The sequence below is a fragment of the Metopolophium dirhodum genome, chromosome 7 (genome assembly GCF_019925205.1).
Source record: "Metopolophium dirhodum isolate CAU chromosome 7, ASM1992520v1, whole genome shotgun sequence".
NCBI lineage: Eukaryota > Metazoa > Arthropoda > Insecta > Hemiptera > Aphididae > Metopolophium > Metopolophium dirhodum.
In genome coordinates, this window is record NC_083566.1 from 5,443,862 (window position 1) to 5,451,989 (window position 8,128).

Consider the following 8,128-nt stretch of genomic DNA (forward strand, 5'->3'; position numbering starts at 1 on the left):
CGCTAGTACTGAACAACTAATACAAATGAACAAGAAACCTCAAGCGTTTCAGCTTCATCCACATATATAGTTATATAGTTATACTTAATTTTAAATCTAAAATGTTTATTTGTGTGTATATTCTAGTATAAAACAATAATATTTTAGAGGACTTCTAAGCGGAGGGGCTTGACACTAGACCCCCTCCCCTCAAATTCACATTAGATTCTAGACTATAGTTTAAAGTTATCTATTCGAGCATTTTGCGTTCTTAGCGTGTTATTTATATAGTTTTTCACAAACGTTCCATTATATAGTAAAAACTAAAAACAGAATTTTGTTAGCCAAACGTATACGTATAATATTAGTTCTTCAAATCTCCCCGATTACAAGAATCTTTTGGCTTTCTAATATCTTTATTAATACCACGCAATGTGGTAGATCGATTTTTCTCGGTAACTATACCTATAGTTTGATTTCGATATTAATTAATATAATTATAATTGTATGTGCAATAATGATTACAAAATGTATAAGATATTGTATATATATACCGGATGATTATATCTTATTATTCAACACTCGTTATTTCAAAATGTATAAATGTTTTTGAAAAAACCATTTTTACACGGTTTCTAGCCGTTAAAAAACATTTTAAAATATAATTTTTCAATAAAACCATTGTTTTGTAACAACTTAAAACCATGTAAAAAATAAAATACTTGTTAAAAGTTACGACTTTAAAATACTTTTTCAATAATGATAGTGTCTTACGTTAACCCGGTATATCGTTTGTTGTGTAAGTATATTATATACTTGTGACGGAGTCGTGAAGATGACAGGCTATTGTAATTTAAACTAAAACGATAACTATATTATTATGTATTGTAGCGAGAAGCGCTGCTGCAGTATTACTTCGTATTGGTATAATATTATATATTTATACGAATCCCATTACGGTCGTTGCGAGTATACAAATGTGGGGTAGGTAACTATATATAGGGTTGCTAGTTACCAGAGTAACCGCTGCGGGGGGCGGTATGTGTTTGTGTGTGTATACCATATATACCACATATATATTAGTTCACACTGCAGACGGAGTTTATCGCACCTAAGAGGCGGTATAAAAGGAATCGGTGACGGCGGCGGGGGCGGCAGAGCCACGCGTATAGACGGGCGCGCACAAATGCGACGTTTTTCACACGGACACTCACACCCACATAATACGAACGTACCTATATAACGTATGTGTTATAGCACGCAGTCTCGTCGCATACACGAATCACATCGCACAGCTGCGGTCAGATTCCACAGGCCGTCACGTCGAACTTACACGGAAATACACTCTTGACGGCGGCGCGCGAGCTCGGTGCCCCTGCAAATGCCGTCGCCTCGGTGACGGGGTATGCGCGTATATAGTGTGTAACACTATAAAAGCGTTAAACTTTGGAGTTGCTAAATACGGGTATGAAGTGTGTGTGTGTGTGTGTGTGTGTTTTCAAGTGTATATACATGCAGAGAGAGAGAGAGAGAGAGAGCGACAGAGAGATGGCAAATATTATAATATGCGTGTGGATTGCAAGACGTCTTAGAAAAATAAAAAAATAACAATCTTAAAACATCTTTTAGATAGTAGATACCTATAATATGCATACGAGCAGTTATGTATTTATAAATAAAATATAGGTAAATAAGACTTTACCTTTAATATATATGTAACTAGCTGTCCCTCCCGGCGTTGCCCGGGCAAAAGTTACCTCAGGTGAAATAGTTGGAAATAGCCAATAATATAACTTATGTATATAAGTTCAAGGACTCAAAAATACATTAATTGTATATATATTATAGCTGATCCCGTTCACCGCGTGTTGCTCGTTAAAATATGTACCATATCTATAGGATTCAAACTTTGTTTAATTCGTTTATTTAATATTCGGTGTATGATGTTCAAAACTTAAAAATTTTCATCGATCATCTTGAATATATAATAACTCGAGAGACACGCTTGTATGTATTGTATGCGTGAGACATATAGTATGTTTTCAGGTAGGCAATCTACCTATACGGTGGATTGCAGACTCCTCGAAGTGCGTACGTAATTACGAATGTTTTATTAACAAGTTGATATTACGATGTGCATTTGTCGACAAAATTGTCTTGGGAATACCGTTTTTACTCAGCTATACATAGCTACAGGTCTAAAATTATATTCATTATTCAATCATGACCAATAGCGCAACATTACAATAAACAAAAATATATTATTATTTAGTTTCTGTTCTTACTGGACAAATGGCACCTACATCCAAATTTCCTACTTTTCCGGTGGATTTTCTTAAAATTATCTCACTTAAGAGTTAAGAACCTTCTCCTGACAATATTACGAACACAACAAAAAAAGAATCAGCCAAATCGGTGCAGCCGTTTACGTGTGATGGAGCGTCCAAGGTAAATTTACATATAGAGATTAATTTATCATAAGTAAATGCCGACATTTCACGGCGACGCCATGGAACACGTGATTCAACTAAATTTTCGTCAATAGGAAAATCGTGAATATTGTTAATAATATCAATAATAATATCGACTATATCACTATCATTAAATGCAAAGTTGTTATAAATATTGTCATCATTAATACTACTAACACTATTGATAATAGATATATTATTTATGTTATCATCATTATTGTTATTAATATTGCAGATATCTGGCGAGCCATTGTTATTTTGACTTAATCTGAGTAAATGTTGACGTTTTATTCTATTCGATGAACGATCTAAATTAATTTTCCTTTTCATTGTGATAAATGGATCGAATTAGTAGTGATTGTGGAAACCCAGAATGCTTGCCATGTTGCCAAGTCTACGTAACAGGCCATTAGTTATAATAATTGATAACTCCTTTGTTTATTAAGTTAGAGAATTGATCAAATGCCACAAGCCTTCTCCGCAATGAGCTCTTAATTTAAAAAAAAAATCATAACGATGGGTTCAGTAGTTTCCGAGAACATAGGCCTCAAAGGTTTTCATTTAAATATTTATATATAAAGATATATGAGCGCGGTGACTTCTATTCTAACATACTCTTACTTAGACTAGTCCCAAAATATATGTTTGTACAATTTGGTTTATAATAATTTATATCCAATCATAATAACTATTTTATTATCATTTATCTTTATTCATTAACCACTTAGCAAAGATAACCCTAACATAGGTATACATATAAACAAAAAAATATTTGATTTTCGAGAGACGAAACAAAATGCATGCGTGTGAACGTCCTATATGGGTTGAACAAATCTATAAACTCTTCCAGAGTCTCGAGGAATCTATTGATATCACTTTTATTTAAAACGGTCGAGTAGTTTTTGAATCTTTAGAGAACAAAAAAATAACGTTAATTAAGGTATATATTATAAATGTACAATGTGGCTGGCCTACGTTATAGTATTATATCATAGCCTATCTTATGTTATGAAAAAAAATACTTTTAAGGGGTGGGTCTAACTTTTTTTTTTTAAATTTTGGGCAATTCAACTTTTTTAAACTAACCGGACCCACCACACATTTGCTGACGTATCTTCAAAACTTGTCAACTTTTTATCGTAACTTTAAAGCGATTTTACTGTGTTACAACTAACATTACACATTCAAACCAGAAATGTACAAATTATTTTTATTAAATTAAAAAGGTGAACTTATGTTGAATAATAAAATAAAAATAAAAACTGTATACAGTTATTTATTATATATATATATAATATATATACATATTATGTATATACTATATACATATATACATATTATGTATTAAATACAGCGTTATTTTAAGTAATAGACGATTTCCTTGCAACATTTTTTCTTTTTAATGTAATAAAAATAATTTGTACATTCACCAGACACGTTGTATTTATGTATATTGTATATGTATGTATTAATATATCATTATTTAGCTAATAGTTTGATACGAATATATAATCTATTATATTATTATAAATATTAGGTATACACAAGCTACTGAACACTGTTGATGTTGCATTAAAGTTTTGGGTGTATTCCGAATGTTTCCAGACTCGAAGTCCGAATGCCTAAAGGTACGCGCGCACTTTGTTATTCTGACGTCAGGGGACATTGAATGAGCAGCAATAATATGAGTTATAATAGACTATACCACATGTAACTTTATATGGTATAGTGACTGTAATGCGTGTATAGCATTAAGTATACAAGTTGTTGTCAAACTATTCCGTCAGTGCTCCAAACTATAACGACGGATCTCTCGACAACCATAATAATATATATTGTACGTGCGGTGAAACCGTGGTATTGTAAACTATTCATTCCACAAATTGTCTTATGACTTATAGAAGTACATATTTTCTGATTTCATATATAATATGCAACGCGTGTAACACAGTAAATATGGCGGTCTTACGGGATATCAGGAGTAAAGTCTTCTTAACATTATATACTTACATGGCTACATGTATAAATGATTAATTACTGTATAATTGATATAAACTATATAGGTACATGCAGATACCTATGTCAATATGTCATAATTCATTAGGCATATAATGCATATGTGATATGTCACTATCACAAATTAATCAGCATGCATCTTCATGAATCATGATACAGTACCAAGGGTAAGGTTAGGTTAGGCTGATAATTAATTCTCTTTAAACGCAAAATATTTCTTCATTTAAAATACACCAAACATTAGAGCCTACAGTGAATTTATATATTATATTAATATTATTACTGTTGACTGTTATTGTGCAATATCATTACTTAATGCATTACATATATTGTGTTCCGAGTGGAAAATAAACCGATTTTATATATTGTATGAACTGTCTCATAGGATAGTGGAATACAATAATAATATATATGTATTAGAAACTAACATAATCGGGGTTGAACCTCCATTAGTTCATAGGCTATACAGAACCGCATGAACACTTACTAGTCAGGATCCCTAATAACACCCTTTTTGAAAAGATAAATAAAAAAATCCGCAATAAAATCTTAAATAGTTGCTCCGAAACGAGTGAATAATATAATATTTTACAGTACTTTTATACGGTAGTCCCCGCGGTGGTATGAGGTACTATGGCAACGATACACGCACGATGGTCTTCACGACACTTCGCCCGTTAGCTATTTGTTTTATCGCGTGGATTTTTAATGCATTCATACGTCTTGTATAACACGGTTTAGGCTCTACGTTGATCAGTCGGTCAGGACACGTTCGATCGTGTATGATAATAATAATATAGATAGTGCACAAGGCCGGTGAGCGATGGTTAAATGGTTTGGAGTTTGTAAAATAAGATATTATGGATTCGCGGCCGGAAATCTTTCGGCCTGACTACGACCACAGCCCCTGATCGCGCTACAAGCGTTTCTTCGACGACCGCGCGGCCAGCACAATAACAACAATACAATAATAATGATAATAATAATAATACTTAATGATAATCGCAATAAATCATAATAATAATATCGTGGCCCGCACTGAACCGAATGCCGCGCGCGCCCGTGTTTGTTCGACGCGCGCGTTACACGACCACCACCGCCGCCGCCGTCGCGAGCGTATCGCATGTTGTAGGCGACAAAGCATGAAATTAAAATCGAATTGAACCTTCGCCGCGGAGCTCGCAGTGTGTAAACACGCCGAACCCGCCGCCGCCGCCGTAGTAAAACGTTTTCGAGTGTTCGGCCGTACACTGTACACACACTCGCACAATCAGTATTTACCGCCATATTATTACGTCCCGAGGCTATTTGTGCCCGCCGACCCTTTTGTCTTTTGCCTTTGACGAGAGCGCTGCCGTCGCCGTTATTGTACATTCGCACAAATACACAACTGCACGCACACACACGCTCGTGTACAATATTATATTATTATTATTATTATTATTATTACTGTCGTGTACATCATTATATTATGACGTCAACATAATATTACAATAGGTATATCAGATAGGTACAGGGTGATTCACCACCGAGGTGCACTCGTTTTTTTTTTTTTTTTACCTAACGAATCTATTCAGATTTCGGACTCTTTAGAATTTTTGAATATTGTCTTGATACTCAAAATACCATATTATTATCGAATATAGGAGAGATTTAGGGTTGTTTATTTGACCCCACCCTTCCGAAACTTTAGTATTTTACCTCTGACGAGAGCGTTGCCGTCTCCGATGTTCTATATAATATGCAGCTCGACTGCACACAAATAATAATTTACAATTAATTATAAAAATACTAGAATTATTTTTATAATCAATGATATTACTATATTGTTTTAATTACGTAAACATATAGGTATAATATATATATATATATCAAATACCGAGTAATTCACTACCGAACACAAGCTCGCCATCGTTCTTTCATATTTTAATAACGAATTTATTCAAATACTCCGATTTTTGGAATTTTCAAATTGCTTACAGCCGCACAGGTACTTATACTCAAAGACCATAATATTTTGGAATGAATTGGGTGAAGATAGTTACAAACTTCATATGTTTTGCAAACGAGAACTATAGAGAGAACCTATATTTTTTTTTACTGTGGATATTATTTAGTGGAATAATTTTTTTGAAAATGTTAATTTACTTATCTGTTCACTTAATTCAAAATTCGAACGAGTGGTTTTTCGGTTTTTAAAACTTTTTTAACGTTCATATACTAAGGGTTGTATAATAGTCCTTAAAAATAATTGTACAACAATTTAAAATAGATGTAATAGATGATCGGATTTAATGTTTATTTTTTGGACCATTTTTACAAATCATGATTGTTGATAGACTATATATTAGTAACTAAATTTTCAACTAACCACCAAAGCCCTCATAATATTATCTTCTAAATCCATTATCATGGAAAAATAATTATCCTTCGAACAAAAAGTTAAATAGCTCAAAAACTGCTCGGTCGAATATTGATTTTGATTTATCGAGATTTTCAGAAAACAAGTTAAATAAGTTGTCCACTAAATAATTGAAAGTAGAAAGGGAGAAGGAAGGTTCTCGTTTGATAAATACAAGTTTGTAAGACGACGCTCCTTAAGTTGTACAAATAATTTAAAGAATTTAAAAATATTTTATGGTCCTCGAGTATAATATTAAATATACCAAAAATCAAAAATTAAATAAATAAATTATTAAATGAAAAAAGAGTGTTGGCATGCTTGGCGAATCACTCACCCTGTATGTAGAACCGTCCTCGCAGGTGATGGCGATAAATCGAGAATATTATTTGTATTATTATATTATATATTATAATATTATTATACCATACATTTACGGTCCGTGTGTGCTACAGGATTCGAGTTCGTGTGCCTCCGGGTCTTATCAAAAACAATCATGTCGTCGTCGGGCTATTGTACGCACTATTATATAATAAACCAACTGCATATACGTCAATGTAAACACAACAATAATATATCCAAATCGTATTTTACCCTCAGCTCCGTTTGTTTTTTTTTTTTTTTACCGTACGTCGATTTGTATTATTCATACACTACTGCAGTTGTGTGTTAAGCCTTGTACGCTCACACATTGATAAAATAGTAGTCTTACTTAATTTTTTTTTTTTATTTAATTGTTTACCCAAACGAAATATATAATATTAAACTGTGCACACGGCGCGGCTACGAACACGACGATGCCCCGTGTTATCGTGTCATCATTTTCATGACGAACAACAATACAAAACGGTCCCACGCCAAGAGATATATTATGTCGGCCGTAGGCTGTTTAGAAGAAAAAAGAAAATCTGACGCGACTATTTTTTATTTATTTATTTTTTTTTTTTTTTGTAATTCATCCCTGTCTTTAACAAAGGATACGATGAAAAGTTTTTTTAAAGTCTGTTGTTTCCAAATTACATTCGATCGTTAGAAATACAAATACGTCTTCAAATGCTGCATTATTATATGTGCAGGGGTTCTATTTAAATCGTCCCTTCATCATGATTATTTTATTTATACATACAATACTTAGTACGTAGCTTTTATTAACTTAAAATATTACAGCTCAACAATATTACGTATTTAGGCAAAACAAAATGACTAGTTGATATGGGTTTATGTTTTATTATGTGATAATAATTCAAGAAGAATAGTAATA